The 19,578-nt window shown below is 36.6% G+C and overlaps 1 protein-coding gene across 3 annotated transcripts in view; it reads left to right on the forward strand.

The window, feature by feature from the left end:
• Positions 1-19,578, forward strand: part of LOC132698472 (uncharacterized) — a 109,255-nt gene that overhangs the window by 29,736 nt on the left and 59,941 nt on the right. The gene's annotated exons all lie outside the window — the stretch shown is intronic.

Here is a 19,578-nt window from a genome sequence, read left to right on the forward strand (position 1 = left end):
AAGTATATTACACCATTAATTTTATATATTTCACATTATGTCAGTATTCGTTAATATTAATTACTATCTAATACTAAATTATTATTTTAACCTAAAAAGTTTATTCTAGTAGTAGTTTTATCAATTTTCCTCTTGCAAAATGAGTTTAAATTTGTATTAAGGATATGTAATAAAACTGCATTTTTAAGATAATCAAGACAAACTGTTTAAACTCACAACAATGGTAATATTTGCCGGTGTTCGTAAAATAATCTCAGGACATGCGGCGGAGCACGTACGACAATTCTGCCGCAAAATGTTAATATATCAAAAAATGACATTTCCACTCTTCAATCGTATTAAAAAAAAATAGTCTAAATTTAAAATTTAAATTTACAGCTAAAAAACTAAAATTTCTTGAACCGTAGATTTTGGATACGGTTTATTATACGTTTTTAACCGACCTTTGCGAAAAAATCCAGCTTGGTTTTAAACGTACCAAGTGTTCTTTTATTGGGTAGCTTTCGTTCTGGATAGATTTGTAAAAGTTACCTAAAAGTGAAACATACTCTATTATTCATTATACCTGTGCAAATGTGCATGTCATATTTTTCAACATTTCAAAATTCTTCGTTGATAGCCATAATTATTAGAACAATTTAATTATCAAACTAAATGCCTTAATGAAATTGCCGAAGCATTGTTTAGTACGTTTTGTAGCATTGATAATTCGAAAAAGGGCTTTTTTTTACTTCGGTCAGAGGAAACTCTTTAAAATAATAAATTAGAACAAAAATTGCAATTTAACAACTAAAATTATCAACAAATGGTTAAGCGTTATATATTTTCGAAAAGACCTTAGCGGACGTAATACATTGCGTGAAATTATACATAATGTCCTATTTAAAAATATAAATATGTGTGTCATAATTCAAAAAATAAAAATAATCTGAAAAAACTAGCCACTCCATTCTACGTAAAAGAATCTCTATATGGTATCTGGTTCGTTTTCTCCCGGGGTGTTTCAAATATTTTTATTAAAGTCCAAGCATTGTAACAACTTGATCGCAACCTAGAACGACGATCAATCTTTTATTTTATTAGTAAAGCCCATAGCCCTACTGTACCACCGGGTAAGTAAAAAGTACAAAATCGTCAAAACTGGACGGATAAGAATCAATATCTTTAGGTTCTTGAACATGCAGAATTAGAAAACGCTTTCAGATTTTCCACTTTTCCGTTCCACGTCATATTTTGTTATTTTAAATGGAATGTCCTACTTATTTTTGTTGCAATAAATTGCACCTGCCCAATTTAGTAAAGTGTTATAATTTCATAATTTATTAAGCTACGGCAACACCGCTTTTTCGGAACTCTTAAACAATATGTCCATCAACTGTCAAAGCTGCGGGGTTTCTGAACATGCAGAATTCAAAAATGCAGCAGTGTTGTCAGACTGCTAAAAAGAACATATCAGAATTTTGGAGGTTTTTAAACATTTTGGCAGTTTTGGAGATATTTAAGAGTTCCAGTAAATTGTACTAACGCTATATAAAAATGCATTTAAATGTAGAAAATTGCTTTTTCCTTCTTCTGCTTTTATATATTGTTGGACCTAATTTAACTAGTACAAAATATACAAAGTGTTCCATTAAAAAATATATAAATTTTGTAATTCTTTTCATAAAAGCGCAATCAAAAACAAAATCGATTGTAATTAAAAACTTTTAAAGTCCTCCTAACGTTAATGTTAGCCCCTTCAATTAAAGATTTTGATAATATTCTTTGTAAGATAATATTTTTCAAACCGAATAACAATAACAACTGTTTTGAATCTTATAATTTGAATCAAATACTTACTGAACTTACACGATTTATTCAAAATTGAATTAAACTTATTGAACCTATCCGTTACTTTAATCATGATTTTTAAGGGGGTCGGATGTTTATTAGATTGTACACAGGCATTAATGATATTTTGAGATTTGTCAGTTATGACTAAGGAGTACAGAAAATGCAAAATACATTGTTTTGCATTTTTCGTCAGTTTTGCTCAGAATATGCATTTTTTCCAATAATAGAGAATTTATTTTTTATTAGATTATTACATTGTATTGGAGCCGACTTAGTTACTTTACTGCTTTCTTATGTATGTATAAATTCATAGAATTACACAGGATAAACATTCTGCGGTATTCCCAGTAAAAGCAAATTGTTCTTTGTTAAATTAATGAAATAAGATAAATTGCAAATGAAAACCAGATTGGTCAAAAGGGGCCGCAATTTTTAATATCTTTGATATCTTGTACTTGACACGTTCTTGTGTGTCTTGTTTTGGAAAGTGTCTGCGTCTGTCTGTCCAGTGTTTGTTAAAATACCAAAAACTAATGTCATTTATAAAGAGGTCATTTATAAAGAGCTTTCGAGAGTTTGCTTGTAATGGCACCGATTTGTTTTGTACAGCTTATTCGAAAATTATAAGCATAAACCATATTCTCATTTTTGTTTTGATTATATAGTAAAAAAGAAAGATATATGTTTTTTGGTATATTAGGAAATCTTGGATTTTGTAAATTAGGTATTCAGGCTTGTTATTGGCAGCCAAAGTTAATAATTTTAAAGTATTTATACAATTTTTCTAGTCAATTGTTTTTATTCGGGATTTACCAAACTTTTCTACAGGAATGTTTTATTTCGTAGAAGTAGGAAAGATGTTTTACAGTTTTTTTAACGAATTAAACCCAAATTAATTATTTCTTTTTTGGATTTTACAGATTCATGCAGATAAAAAAATTATGATTGAGGGCGAAAAGTGCAATGAGGTGGACCCTTCTAGCAAACAATGCAACAGTTTAATGAAGGTTTATGTAAGGCATTCATTTGTGCTAACATACCACTTAAAAAACTGGCCAACCCCAATTTAAGATTATTTTTGAGCTATGCCACACACCAGAGGCTACCTCTGTTTCTTTGACAGATTCAGTTACTTTTTAATAAATCAATTTGAAGTGAATTGCAAAAAAAATTCAGGTACTGTTGGAACTGTACGGTTATAAAAAAAAGTATATCGGTAATTGAAAATAACACACAGTGCTCAAAATTCTTAAAAAATATTTGCGAAGGTTTTATAGGCAATTTTAGAATTGAATTTGTATAAATTAGAAACACACTTCATTCCAAATCTAAAATACTGTCCGTTAACGCCTGAAGATTTAGGCGAATTTTTAAACACATCTTTGCAGATAAAAGATACAATTTTCTTTATTTTACGAATTGTATTGCATCAATGGTATGGTTGAATTATTGATTATGTTATTTTTTTTATAAACCCAAATAATATTTTGTCATTGTAATGTGATTTTTCTGTTTTAGATTTTCTATCAATGTGTGTATTTATGAATGAGAGACTTTTATAACGATTTTTTTTTGTTTCATTTTTATTTGTTTATTGAATGCTTGATTTAAAATAACGTTAATGTTCATAATTTTTGATATATTAATAAAGCATATTAGCATTTTTTGTATATTTCGATGCATATTTTATACATTTGAATGTTGGGGTTTTTTGCTTGATTTTTTTTTCCGCTCCTAAACAACTGCACCTTAATTGTGAGGGTTGTAGAAAAAGTATAGTGTGCGATACGTTCACACACTTCTTCCGTCACTCATACAAACTAACTAAATCATGCTAAAATGGCATTTATCAGATGTGTTACGTAATATACGAATAGTGGTACGAATGTTACACATGTAGCTTAGAGAGATCGCGGTTATGTCATATCGACGATGATTAAATAACAATATTTAGATTTCCGTTTTGTACAAGTCCTAACTAACGCCGTGCGAATATCAACAACAATAATAGCATTAATTAACCGCGTTACGTCACAAGTCATGTATAGTGTGAGTTCCCAGCGAAATTCGCAAGAGCGAAAAATGGGACTACGTACATCCGTTTAATTTTCTACCGGTTCAGAGCCGTTTAAATTAAATATTAAATCTCATTTTCCACTTTTCGTTGTAATCGTTTTTATCGGTTGAAATGTATCACAACTTCGGAGTGTTTCTATGAAAAATTAATTTTCTCCATCTACCAATACTGCAGATCAGTTTAAATGTCGCATTTTACCTGCAGATTGCAGTAACATTTTCGTTAGTGGTTATTAATTTCGGCATTACTTCAAAAAAATGAAATGTAGACAAAAATCTTGCGATGCTATTTTTTACTGGAGACGGGATATCTACACTGATAAAACGAATTTGTATAATTCTCTAATATATCGTGGGTAATTTTGGATCCACAATATATTAGAAAAAATTACAACAAACTAGTAAAAAACAATTTACATGATAAGTTCTGTATTTTTTATGTAAATTGTAATAGAATTCTATAGATTTTCCATTTAAAAATTACTAAACGAGCATTTTGGTTTTACCTATTTGCATGTAATATTCCAAAATGTATTTTGTATAAATTAACTGTATTTTATGTATGTATGAGTAAATGAAATACTTTAATTATGGATATCAATTACTTCTGCAGATATTCACGTAAAAATATTGCAATACTTCATTACAGTTTTTTTTATATTGAAATATATTAAAACGTGACTAAAATATTACCTATTAAAATCGAACTTATTTTTTTTATTACAATCTATTAAACAAATAATAGTAATAATAACGTTTATTTAAAGATGTAAACAGTATTTTCAATAACATAATTTTTAAAAAGCCACAATATAAAGGAAATAAAGGGTTCAATAAATGTCTATTAAAAACAAGCATGCACTTTAAAAAAGCACTCCGTATTACAAGATATAGAAAAAAAAACTAAATAAATACTCCAATTAAAATAAACAAAAGTTTGCCAAAAATGATTTACAAAGCTTAAAATTCTTACATAGTTTGTTTTATATAGCACACCTACGCGAACATAAAAAACTGGAACATTATCACATTTTAAAATTTAATTGTTTCTTTAAAACGAAGATATAAAATTTTCTAAAAAATTTCACAATTAAACATTAAAATCCGTTTTTGGCTTTCAAACGCACGTATGAAATTACAGAAATATGGTAAAAATACGAAAACTTAAAAAAATGTTGGGCCTTTGCAAAGTTCCTTTGGATTTTAACCACACTGTAAAAGCACTCTGTGATTTTAAACATCTCTATCTATCATTTTACCATTTTATTCCTTGAATTTCGCAGATTTTCCGCAGAATTACAATTAATAATTAAAATGAAAAAAAAAAGAAGAATTTCACTCTAAGTGAAGTAATTTTTACGGAACTAATGTATCTATTTTCACTGACTTTTTTTCGGTGTATCTGTGACTACCCTACGTAGATAATAACAATATCAATTTTCGACATTCGATGAGTGAATTTCTGTGTATTTCTAATAAGCGAAGAAAACAAAACCTGTGTTTGAGATTGATTTTTGCCTTAATAAATTCACAGGCATCAAAAACTCCAACCTTTAGTATCAGAGTATCAGCGAAAATAAATGAATTTTACTGGTTGATCATTAAATTACAGGCATCGTAATACAAATTTATGATTTGTGAATAAATTGTCTCTTTCTCGTTTTCGTTCAACCATGTTTAGAAGTTTCATTTTTGAAATTAAGTTACTGTTTACAACAACTGGTGTTCTGAAAAAACTTTCTCTTGACAGTTTCCGGAAAAAAACTATACCCGTTCTACTCTCCCCCCAAATAAATGAAAATATTTTGGAAAGTGTTTTTTTTTAATTTTTTACATTATTTCCTGAATTATAACAATTATGCTTTAATTACCTCACCGATTACGCCTGTACCTTGGCTAATAAATTCCTTTTATTTTTATTATTATTATTACGTGTACGTCACAGGGTATCTTACGACTTATGACTTAAAAATTTCACAACTTATTGAACAGGTGAAAATAAATAAAACTTAAACGCATTTAAAAAACACGAACATTTTGTATTCAAATTCATTAACGACTTTTCCGTTTTGCGACACACAAGATGGTGCTGCAATAAATTTTGTGCTGTGTGTTCTTCGTCCCTCCCGTCTTTTCCTCCCAATTTATAACTTTATTTTATTAACTTAGTTTATTAAAAATTTCTTATCTTCTTATAATATAAGATTTTTGGTTGTGTGTGATTACAATTTTTTTAAAATTAAATTAACGCACCAACAGTCCATCATTTGTTTCAAATATACGGGTAAGTCAAAAAGATAGCTCAACCCATTACTAGCCTATTCTTGGTGTAAAAATTGGTACTAGTATGTTATTTATGATCATTTTTTGGATTCGCTTTCTATAATACAGGACGCTAAACCCGAATTTTCTCGATATACGCTATTATTAATGCTTAATATTTGATGTCAGTTATAGTTTTTCAGATATTTTTTATCATAAAACTACACAAAACTACATGTTATTATGATAGGCATTATTAATTTGCAACATTTGCAACAATTATAATTCTAACAATTTCGTTTTTTCAACTTTATTAGAAAATTTCCAGAGGCTTTCTTTATTGATAAAACTTTATAAAAAGGAAAAAACAAAAAAGGACAAGGTTCTTTCTAGATAGTCTATTTTTTTGTTTTTAGTCATTCAAATAGAAATAGGACTCTTTTTTATAACTAAGTTTTTAATTAATTAATTAATTAATTAAAAAGTACGTTTCTTACCAATTTAATTTAGTAATTAGCGCACAATATTTATGAAACTTAAAATATTATAAAAAATAGGCTTTGAGATCATAGGCGCACATTGAAAAAATTTGCTAGAGTAGTATTTCCTTTCATTTCATCAAACAATTAAAAGTCATTACATTTGATCCAATTGATATTCTCGTTAGTTTTGACATAGAATCCCTCTTTACTAAAGTCCCTATTCTTGAAAGTCCCAAACATTATTTCAGATATAATAAAATCCGAGAATCTGGTGCCAAATCTTCTCATTTTAATTGAAAAATGCCTGTCTGGAACATATTTCTATGCATTTCTGAATTATCATTCGCCATCGCGAATATATTAATTTGAAAGCCCTCGACACCTTCCATCTAAAACCAAAATTATGGAAACGTTGATGATACTTTTGTTATTTGGCTTTATGGTCAAGAATCCCTCCCAGGTTTTCTTAGCCATTTAAAGTCTATACACCGTAACATACGTTTTCCTATTGAATTAGAAACTAATAATAATTTCGCATTCTTAGATGTTGTTATCAATATAAAAGCAGACCTAACATTGGGTCATTCTGTTAACAGAAACCTATGTACACAGTTCATGCATTGTCAAATCTTTTGTTTACACTCGTAAAACTCGTAAAGAGTGAAACTATCTCAACCAGATTCACTGAACCCAGAATCTGTTATTCTGTCTAATAATTTCCACATTAGAGATATTAAGCATTCCATCACAAAATACACTTCACCTCAACCTTCCAAATCAATGACTCCGAAAACAACCCCACACTTGCCGCTTCCTTACATTGAAAATATTACTGACCACATATCAAAAGTTCTTAAGAAATATAACGTTAAACCTGATTTACCACTTGTCTAAAAATTTCTAAACATATTCGATCCGTCGAAGACAAAATTCCGTTATAGACACCAAAAGTTTACAGAATTCAAGACAGGATAAAAATATCAACTAGGCTGGAACAACATGAAAGAGCCTTAAAACTACGACAAATAAACTCATTAGCAGTTGCCGAACACAATGATGATCTTATTTGTTAAAACTAAAATTCTTGCGTGTAATCAATTCTTCGACCAAAGAAAAATCCTAGAATCCGTAGAAGTCTATAAGCAACCAAAAAATCCTAACCTTGACTCAGGATTTTACCTTTCACCAATATAAGAATTAGGGAATGGTCCTTTCCCTGCTATAGATCCGCCCCCATCAAACAATATATAAGCAGGTACAGAGTAGAGAGAAGTTTCGTCGTCGTCGTCGTCGTCGTCAGTTGTCAGTTGAACGTCGCCGTCAGTCATATCTCCATTGTGCTTTCTGCCTGAGTGTAATTAGTGTCGGTCGCTACCCAACGATCCGTCCAGTACTTTTCAGTGCTAAGCGAAGCCAACCTAGCTGCACGTAAGTGCCGCCTACGTCGATTATCCCGCCAGAATCTTCTACCGAAGATGAACGCTCGGGAAACCGAGAAGGACCGCGAAACGGGAGCGTCCTCGGATGACGAATCCCCCGCCCGCAAACCCTCGTACGATGATCTCGCAAAGTATTCCAAGGAGGTGGCTGAGGAGAACAAAACTCTCCTCTGCCGTCTTGACGAAGTGCTCTCCCAGAACGCAGAACACCAGAAAACCATTGCCAACATGGAAAAACTAACGAAACAACTCTAAGTAACATTGGACATGGTGCTGGCAAAGGTAAGCAAGCTGGAAAACCCCGCCCCGCAGCAAAAAACCCCCCGGAACAGAATTTTCAGACTCCGCTATGGAGTTCACCCAGTACGAAAGTACCCGGAAAAGGAAAAACTCAAGCCCTAAAAAGGAAGACCCCGACTAGAACACGGAAAATGGCAAAAGGCCCCACGCCTCATGCACCGTCAATGCAAATTCCAACTTCAAGCGCCGCGTCGAGAGCGAAGGAGCTACAGGGCAGGTCAAACGGAGCGACCGTAATTAAAACCCCATCAGCCGCCTCGACCATCGCCGAAGCAATCGACACAACTACGCATCCGGCACCATTTCCCCGATCAATTCAACCTCGTCCACTAAGGTAGCCGCGCCAGCGCCCCCCAAAAAGGAAAGCATCCCGCCAATATTCATCCGGGACAACGAAAAGTGGCTCCAGATTTCGAGCATGAACAAAGCTGCCAAACTCCGCTACGTTTCGGCCAGAAATACAGCGGAAGGAATACGAATCCTGTCCGGAAGCGTGGACGACTTCCGAGGTATCACCAAACTATTCTACGCACGGAAGGTACCGTACCACACCTTTCACCACAAGGACGAACGCAACCTGCACGTCGTTCTTAAAGGAGTCCCTGAACTTATTCCCATGGTAGAGGTCAACGAATTGCTCGAAACGTTGGGATTCCACCCATCCAAAACGGTTCGGATGACTCACGTCCGCAATAAAAAGAAGAAACCGATGGCAATGGTTCTAGCCATCCTGCCCAGATCCGACCGCGACATCTTCAAACTAGAACATTTCATGGAGCTGAAAATAGAGGTCGAAACACTTCGCCAAAGGAACGAGGTAACGCAGTGCCACAACTGCCAGCTGTTCGGGCATAATAAATCTCGTTGCTCGGCCCCACCCAAGTGTGTCAAGTGCGGCTCCTGACACAAGACGGAGCATTGTAAGAAACCCCGAACAACATCTGGTAGATGCGCGAACGTCAAGGAGACCACACGGCCAACGCCAGATGCACGTGCACGCAGCAAGAGCAGCGGGCGCACTCGTCCAGGGGAGATCCTACGCCAACGCCACCTCCGAACCAACAACGGCCACGGCGGCAGCCAGCCCGCTTCGCCCCGGTTTGTCCGACGCCATGTTCCAGCAAATGGTCCAGGCCATCACACAAGAATTCTTCAAAAGCTGGGCATCGCGAGTCCCGACAAACCCGTTACAACAACAAACAGTGAATGGCCAATAAATATCATCCGGACTCATTATCAGTGACGACTTGGAATGCCAATTCCATTCAGGGAAAACCGGAAGAGCTCGCCGAAACTCTACTAGAGCACGATGTGGATATCGTCCTCCTACAGGAAACCTTCCTCAAGACAGACAGAATGACAGGAAGAGGAAGAGATGTAGCAATCGAGGTCAAAAATCGAATTGCCCACCAAGAAAGAGTTTTGCCGACTTTGGACAACTTGGAGGCGCTCCAGGTCTCCATCACAATGAGGAACGGACTCTCATGGAGGGTCGTTTCGATCTACGCCAGACCACCGCTCCCATTCCCGCTCCGGGACTACGAGGCGATCCTCAGACAAGATCTGTCTCCCCTGGTGATCGGAGGAGACTTCAACGCGGCACATACGGACCTGGGACACTCCACCACCAACCTGCACGGGCCCAAGCTCAAGGACCTGGTCGAGACACAAGACGCTAATCACCCTAACTGAACCGACGCACTACCACGCGCACGGCCGGCCATCAAACCTGGAACACTTCCTCACTCAGCACGTAGATAGGTTGAGTTAAATTCGGATCACCTACCAGTGCTGGTAACTTTCGAGGGGAACGCGACCACGGAAAAAGAGGCCAAAACGAGCCGTTTCACAAAGTGGGCCCACTTCCAAGCTGTCCTAAGGGACACCGGACCAATCGCGACTCTTTCCACCCCGGCCGATATCGACGCAGCCGTCGGGAAATTGACAAATGACATCGTCTCGGCCATGTGCAGGGCCACAACAACCAGGATCAAACCCCCATCCACACCAAGGCTCAGCCCAGATCTCAGATCCCTGTCAGGCTCGGAAACCAGAAGCTCAGGAGAGCCAGAGCAACCCTCGACCCATCGATCAAGCGGGAAGCAAATCAACTCTCCCGACAAATCAAGGATCAACTCTCCAAGCATAGACAGGAGCTCTGGCAAAATCGACTTGAGCAAATAAACAGCAAGGACCGCGGGCCCTGGGACATGGCCAAAAGGCTCACCATGTCCAAAAGAAGGAAAGTTCCGCCAATCGCACTCTCGGGGGGGGGGGGGCAGCCACAACCCCCGAGCAAAAGACAGCCAACCTTTGCCTTTGCCAACACCCTAATTCAGCAGTTCACGGACAACCCCCGGCATACTCCACAACCCGGCCTTGACACTTTTGTCAGGCAATCAACGACCCAGATCCGTGCTTCCGCATCAACAGAAGCGATAAGGCCAGCCTCACCAAAAGAAGTCTTCGCGCTAGCCAGGAGGCTGAAGAGGAAGAAAGCTCCCGGGCTGGACACGGTGACGAACGCCGCCCGTGAGTCGCCTGCAAAGGAATCAGGTTACAGAGTTGACTAACATCGTCAACGCGATCCTCGCACCAAGTACTTCCCGACCGCCTGGAAGAGAGCTAAGATCATCATGAACCCGAAAGCCGGAAAGTGTCCGAAAAACCCGGACAACTACCGGCCGATCAGCCTGCTCTCTTCCATAGGGAAGCTTGCGGAATCCCTAATCCTCGACAGGCTCAAGGAAACACCGCAGCTGACGGTGCTGAGCCCGGAGGAGCAATTTGGCTTCGTCCGGGACAGATCAACAATTCTACAAGCAGCCCGACTAACGGAACATATCTCAGCGTCGTTCTGCAAAGGTTTCGTCACGGGAGCGGCACTCTTCGACTTCTCTAAGGCGTTTGACAGGGTGTGGAACGACCGCCTCCTCCACAAGCTCTTCTGTGTAGGGGTCCCGTTATACATCCTTAAGCTCCTGATGTCGGACATTCCAGGTCCAGGTGAAGAACAGTACATCTAACCCGGCCTGCATCAGCGCGAGAATTCCGCAAGGATCCCCGCTAGCACCGCTGATGTACAACCTGTTCTTCCACCCAGACATCAGAGGACGGCCAATTTCCAGTTCGCTGACGACACGGCCATAGTGGCGAAAGCAAGGACCAGAAATTGGTCAGCCAAGTGGCTTCAGGAGCATCTTGACGCAATCTCCACCTGGGCGAATAGGTGGAAAATAGCTATAAATGTCACAAAACCCAAGTCATCCTTTTCGCCAGGGGTACTAGTAAGAACCCCGAGAGGCGACTAAAGGTTAACGGCTCAGTCGTCAGGTGGCAGAAGCCCGTTATTTACCCAGGACTGACCTGCGGCAAGAGATTATCATGGATGGACCAGTGCTCAGCGGCGAGAAGGAAAGGACAGCAGACTGTCGGTACGCAACAAAGTGATGATTTGCAAACAAATCATCCGTCCGGCAGTCTTATACGTGTCCCCGACATGGGTGTACTTCCGTATGAAGGAACTAGAGGCCCTTCACGAACGCACAAACGCACCTTGGTTCGTGCGAAACGAACAGATTCGACGGGAGCTGGACACTCCATCCATAAGGGACCAACTTATGGACATCAACAGGCGGTTCTTCAAGAAGGTCAGCCAAATCAATTCCGACATCGTGAGGACAGCCTTCACCTACACTCCAAGAAGCAACCCCAGAAACATCCCTCGCTCCAGGGACTTCCCCCAGGATTAAAACCAGCGCGCTAAATGCGCCACAGTCCCGCCACCTAAGTTTAAACCAATGTATTAAATCCAGACTAAAAATGTAAGAACCTCTGAGTTCAACCATGGAAATTAAAGTTTACAAGTTTACAAGAGAGAAGTTTGTGTAAGTTTCTTTGAAAATTTTAAAATATTTCTTATAAGTTGATATGGAGTGAGTGTCTTGTCTTTTTTTTTCTATTTAATTATTATTATAAACATTTTTCCCTAAGAGTAGCATTTCTTTCCTTCCTTTTTGTAATGTATATTTTTTGTAGAGAACCTTTTGGTTACTTGCCATGGGTTGAGATTACAAAAACATGTAGCTTAGTTTGGGGGCTAAAATCCTTTTTAAATTGAATTGCAGCTTCCTTTTGGCTTGTAGTATTATGCTAACTCTTACAACAAATAAACTATTATTGTTAAAATTTGTATGCGTACGAATAACACACAAAAGTTTACTGAAATATCTTGCTGTATATTGATATTATTGTACATATTAAAGGCAAGGAATAGGTATCTTTATTGTAGCTCCTACTAATAACAGCACGTTTGATCTCAGATCTTGGACCTTGGACCAAAAATTTCCAATAAGCTTCCCCAATAGATTAAAGGCAGTAATAGGCAGATTTTTAAATCTACAAAGAAAAGAATATCTCAGTATATAGAAACAAATAATGCTCTAATATTTGCTGAGCTCTTTGGGCATAGCGAATAAGCAAATACATTGGTTAAAAACTGCTAGTCATGTTGAGAATTATTGAGTTTTGAAATAACTTCTAGGTGATCATATTAACTTGTATTGTACCACAGCGCAACTACTTAGTATTAAGACATATTGTACATGGTCAGCTAGGTGCCCTCTAATAAATTTTAACGTTCATATGTGATAGAAGAAAAATATTATATTTGAAAATTGTAATTCTTAATTCTTAATAATACAATAATATGATATAATTTGCATGGTAAGTTAAAAAAAAAGAATTTATTGCACCGCAACGGCGCGGGGGCATTGCAACCTAAATTGGTCGTCCGACCGTGAAATATTATTCCAAAATTCATCTGTCGGATGCACCGTACAGGGAGAGCGGTTCTTTGCGGTGGGGCAGTCGGGTTTTCATTTCTCGGAAGCGAATTTATCCTGCGGCAGTCCTACGCAAGCAGAAATTCAATTACTGTGCAGAAACTCCCCTTTTCTCCCAAATTCGAAGTTACGTTTTTTTCCTCGAACTCGTAAATTATTGATTGACATTTTTGGAACAATTATCTTATTTTTATCTACGTTAACTTTAAATTGAAAAATTTATCCGTTCTCTCAGATACTAGGTTGATAATACAAAAATAATTGAATGGACTTTGAAAGTGGAGAATTAATTTCTGAATCTGTTACTAATCGGGAACTAGAGCGAAATTGAATTCGAATTTACAGAAACTCTTCTGCCACTTTGACTCAAACACTCTCTTAAGCCATAAATTCGCTAGCTAGCACTCTCTTTTTCATAGGCTGTTCAATATCCCCCCTTCTAAAAAATATTTTAATTAAGAATTACACGTTAAACTGTGTTAATATATCATACGTTCGTTAATGCAAGTACGGTAAACGGCATTAATAAACGAGTGACTTAAAAAGTTTACCGAACGTGTTGCATACTATACTTAGTTAGTTTTTGGGTACATTTTCGCAAACCAACACGAATACATTCACTGACATGGCCATCAGAATTGACAAATGTCAAATTCAAGGCGTGGCAAATATCTCCGAAAACATCCGATTGTTCCCAAACCCGTGCGGTAAAATCCTGGAAATGTCCGAAGTGGCTTGGATCCGTGGAAAATAAAACTGACGTGGTAAAGTGACGCTTCCCGCACTCTAGATTGGAGTGTAAATAGGTATTTTGCAGGCGGGAGAAGAAAAAAGATATTATGCAACATGTGTGGTTATCAGCATTTGAGTCACGAGTTTATTTGGCACGAGCGGAGCGATTGCTTAACAAACAAGCGACTCAAAAAACTTAAAAAAATTACCAAACGTGTTGTATATTATACTTTTTCTTCGACAATTAGATATTGAGTACAAGACAACACGAATACATTCACTGAGATGCTCCCAAACCTGTGCGGTAATATTGCGGAAATGTCCGAAGCGGCTCGCAACCGCAGGAAATTAAAGTGGCGTGGTAAATACTTTCCGCACTCTAGATTGGTGTGTAATTGTGCATTCTAGAGAAGGTAGTAGAAAGACTCTTTTGTTGTACTCCATGGGAAAGTACCATCTAGAACTTACAGGTGAATTTTCCTTTTCGAAAATACATCCAAACAGATAGCAAGTGGTTAATCCTGGTTTGTGAAAGACTAAGTTGGAACCTTTGGAAGAACTGATTTCTCCGTCTCGAAAAGTTGGTGCGATGATACTTGTTAGTTTATAAGAGTTTAATCGTTTTAGTGTTGACGTGAGTTTTTAAAATTTTTAAACGTGATTGAAGGGGTATCGAATTCGGGGGGCAAGATTCCTTTATTTGTTTACGGATATGATGAATTCTTTCTCAAAGTTAAGCAAAACTTGATTTACTAAGAATTTTATAAGCGGATGAGGTTTTGATATGATGGGATATTTTTCAAAAACTAGAGTATGACATTCTGGTTTCTACAACGTAACAATACTATTTACAAAATTTCAGTTAAGCTCTGAAGAAGGCAACAACAACCGATGCAGGAGGAATCCAGAAATTTTGTAAATAGTGTGTTTACGTTGTAGGATAACACGCATGTCCAAAATTTGTTAAATTAAATTTGTTTTATATATTCTTTATTTTATTTGTTATTTATTGTTATTTTTAAATTTTAACAACCAGATTTCAATTTCGGTTCCGACTGGACAGAGCGAATTCGTTGACGAAGTTAGATCGAATTGATAACCTAGTCAACCAGTGTCGCTTCCTGGGAAGCCAAATACACTAATTTTTGTGAAAGGGTCTCGCAAATTCGCTAACAATGACTATCGAGCGCGCTGAAACAGCAGAGGTTCCCATTTTGCAATCTGACGCGTTCGCCAAACAATAGTTTCTATTTTCGTTCGGCGCAAATTGCATTAGTCCATATTTCGCTGATAATATCTCCAGTTTTAATTGTCGTTGCATTATGTCTCGGAATAACTTATTACGTTTGCAGCGATTTCGAAACAATGCGTTAGCGCTGTAACGGGTAAAACGGGCAACGATTATGATTAAAAGGGCTGAAAATAGTTGAATGTATAAGCAAACACCAACAAAGTGACGTGTATACGTGAAAAATTTAAACATTTTGAAAACGATTCCACCTGAAAAAATAAAATATGTGGTTCAAATAGGTTAAGTTCAGTTTGGGTAAGCTTTGCATAACAATTGACTATGTCGCCTGAAAATGAAAATGGAAAATTCTTAATATTTTAACTTTGTTTTAATAAAATGAAAAGCTTTTTAAAATTCTAGATATTTATGTAACAACTTTGAGCAAACACCGATTAGTTATATAAGTGGGCATGATTTTATATTGGGTTTTTGCTATATTTAAATTAGGTATATACTTAAAAATATTCACATAGTTACTTTAAACCAAGCACTAGGTCCATTCCATGCAACAAGTTATACCGGTTTTATTTGATCTTATCCCAGTTTTATTTTGAGCGGGTGGTAATTTTAACATAAAAATGGAGATATTTTTAAAGTAAATTTTTGTGCATTTTGTTTAGACCATTCTACCAATTGAAAACTTTTATTTTGGAAGATAGGAAAATATAAATAGCTTTCCGGCGTATATTTTTACTAATTATGCAAATGCAAATGTAAAATGCAAATTTTAAAAATTGAAAGAGGGAGGGCATTAGAAAAGATTTTTTTCTACTTCGGACATTTGCCGGATTTTACCGCACGGGTTTGGGAGTAATCGGATGTTTTCGGAGATATTTATCACGCTTTGAATTTTGACGTTTGTCAATTCTGTCGGTCATGTCAGTGAACGTTTTCGTGTTGGTTTGCGTAAACGTACCCAAAAACTGACGGTCGTAGAAACGTGCTAACGCGTGCTAAAAACGCAACACGTGCGGTAAACTTTTTAAGTCACTCGTTTATTAAACACTCGCTCCGCTGCGCTCCGGTCGTGAGTTAAATGCCGTTTACCGCACATGCTGCATAATATACTATTACCAACTTGAAAATTGTTGTATTGTAAATTTTCTGTTAGTGTTTGGTTGTCTCCTTATAGGAAATCTTACAATAAAACGAGAATGGAGTGTAAGCATTTTTTAATTAACAGATGATACACAATTCTTAAAAATTTCTGCTATCTAAAATAAGGAACTACACTTAATCTCAACAAAATTATGGCACATATACTTTCCTAGTTATACATTAATATTATATTTAATTATCTAACAAGTGCGGTAAATGGCATTTGACTTACAAGTTTTTAATAAACGAGTGAGTTAAAAAGTTTACCGAACGTGTTGCATACTATACTTTTTCTACGACCGTTAGTTTTTGGCTACATTTTCGCAAAACAACACGAATACATTCACTGTCAGAATTGACAAACGTCAAAGTTCAAAGAGTGGGAAATATCTCGGAAAACATCCGATTGCTCCTAAATCCGTGCGGTAAAAGCCCGGAAATGTCAGAAGTGGTCGGATCCGTGGGAAACGAAACTGACGTGGTAAAGTGACACCTCCCGCACGCTAGATCGGTGGGTAATTAGTTATTTTAAAGCATTTTCAAATCGACAATGTCAAACATATTACATCAAGGATATCATAATTTTGAAACAATGATTTTATAAGTGGGAAGTATGTTACGTTTTGTCGTTTTCAGATTGGTATATTGTTTCTCCTTCTAAAATTATACATCATCATTTTAAGGAAGCAATACCTTCCATATAAAGAGATGATGCATAATCTCAGAAGTAGAATTTGTAATTTAAAAAAACAAATAGAATACAAAAATACATGGGGTAATTTGGTTTAAATGGTATCGTAAATTCTGTCAAGAGAGAGTTGCAGGTTTTGTCATACACGGTGCGCCAGATATTTGTAAAAAATTGCCGTAACTTGGAAGTTCGGTGAGACGTGAAAGACACTTTATCCAGGGGCATGCACAATAAAATTACAAGAGCACGATAAAAAAAAGCAACCTTCTAGGACAAGAAGACGCGAATCAGCCTCTTTAAAATACAAAGCTGCTGCGCACCACGCATTTGTCTCATGCAGATACGACATTTCGAAAGCAATCTTGTTCATTTTTTTTTCTCAAAATTTGTCAAATTTCTAATACGAGGTGGGAAAGAAAGAAAAAAAGAAAAAAAAAAGAAATTCGATAACTGAAAAATCAATGCTTTGATCAATGTCAAGTATAACATGTAAAGTTTGTGTTCAGTCAGTTTTAACCATAATATCAAGCAAATGGCAGTTATAATCTGCTGAACAAAATAAATTTGGAGGAAAACGCACGATTATAGAACAAACGGTTGCAAAATAATATGTTGGTGTGCAAGTGCAAATTATCTGTTTTTTCTTGACTAACTTCTAAATGAAGCGGAATCATGTTTCTTCGTCGTGGAGGTTGCATAAATGACTCAGTTTCAGCAATCTTGAGCCTACTTGTTAAGTCGAAATAACATAACAAACTTTTCATTCTGTATTTCAAGATGATCCCTCATATACCGTTATTTCAATTTTCTTCATTTTAAACCAAAAAGTTCACATACAAATTTGCATCAACGGGATTCATATTTTTACACAACGCTAAACATTTTCAATATAAATATGGATGTTAAATTAACAAGAAGATTATCAATGCGTTGTGAACTTATCAATTCATATAGTTAAACTGGAGAATCAGAATACCATTTATTAACGTTGTCACCAAGAATGGTTTAAAAGTTCTTGAAATTTAGCTATGAATTTAATTATTTTGTTCATTTTCAATGCGCTTTTCAATATAATCGTCAAGAAGCGATAAACTATTTTTTTTCAGATCCCAAAAGAACTTTTTTTGTATCTCCTCAGTCCACCTATTTATGCCACGTTTTTCGTCAGTTAACTTGCAAATCGAAGGGTTTTTTCAAATCCGCGAACTGATGATAATCACTGGGTGCATAGTCTGGGAAATAAGGTGTTTTTATTGCGGTATGTAGTCTTATATTATCCTGTTACAATAACGGACGCCTCTGCAATTTTCCAGGTCATTTTTTGACAACTGACGGCCGCAGTGGTGGTGGTGGTGGTCGCAATCCCAGAGTACAGTAGCATTACCTTTTGAACAGATGGAACTGCGCGTGACTTAAGCGGAGGCCCTTCAGGTTCGCGCCACTCTTTGGATTAACTTTTGGACTCAGTAGTTAATATTCATGGCCAATAAATAACAGCTCTTGAAGTTGACATGTACCACACCTATTAAGTTTTCAAACTCCAAACAATCATGCAAGAGGTCATGAACTTGTCTTATTTGACAGTTTACCCATTCGCCTATCCTCTTTAAGTAGGTCTTCGACGGTAGTAATATTTCTTTCATTTACTGACAGCGGATTCTGCAGTTTCGAAAAATATTCCTTGGAGGCGCTGTATAATTTGTGATGTTTTCAAACCTTCATTCCACAAAAAGAAAATTATTGCTCTTTGAGAATTTCCTGCGTCTCTCACTATAACAACAATATTACAACAATAATATTTCCTATAAGTTAGTACAATTACCCAGAACTTTTCAAACATTCCTGGCGCTACATCGAAGTGGCTCTTTTATATTAATATCGGCTTCAACGTTACGTACTGCTACACGTCCAATCTACTTCTGCAACAAAACCATGCAGAAAATGACGAAGATCATATTAATAGCCCTTGCCAATTGTATCACGCGAAAAATCGAACAATGGGTCATTACATGACAGATTCGTTTTGTACGCTTCAAAGAAATTTAGCGGAACAACACCTCGGCCGTAATAAGTGTCTATTCTTATATGGGTGTGAGTTTTTTTTTATTTCCGTTTTGGTTTTCTACGGTTACGTCGTACAAGGTCGATGTAAATAGCCTTTGAGGAACAAGATTTTGGCTGTTATCCCTGATGGGCTTGCGGAACGAAAGATTTCTTAATGGAGCAAAATCAATTCAGTGTAAAACTTGTAGGTCCACTTCGTCGGGATTAATAAAACATATCGCAGTCGTTGCCAACACCTTGTATCCTGTTATTTTTCTCCAACAACTTTCGTTGGGGTGCGGTTTGGTTTTCCGGGTCGTCTTGGATAGACATAAAGCGTAAGATATCCCTTATATTATTATTAGACCTATTAGACTTCCGCTAACATTATTTGCTCTGTTATCATCATTACATGAGCTATGCGGGCTACGAATGTTGGTTTCGTGTATGAGAATGGCGCAATTGCGGAACGAATTCATTTGATCAT

This window comes from Cylas formicarius, unplaced genomic scaffold (assembly GCF_029955315.1).
Source record: "Cylas formicarius isolate icCylForm1 unplaced genomic scaffold, icCylForm1.1 PGA_scaffold_2__14_contigs__length_35257938, whole genome shotgun sequence".
In the NCBI taxonomy this organism is placed as follows: Eukaryota; Metazoa; Arthropoda; class Insecta; order Coleoptera; family Brentidae; genus Cylas; species Cylas formicarius.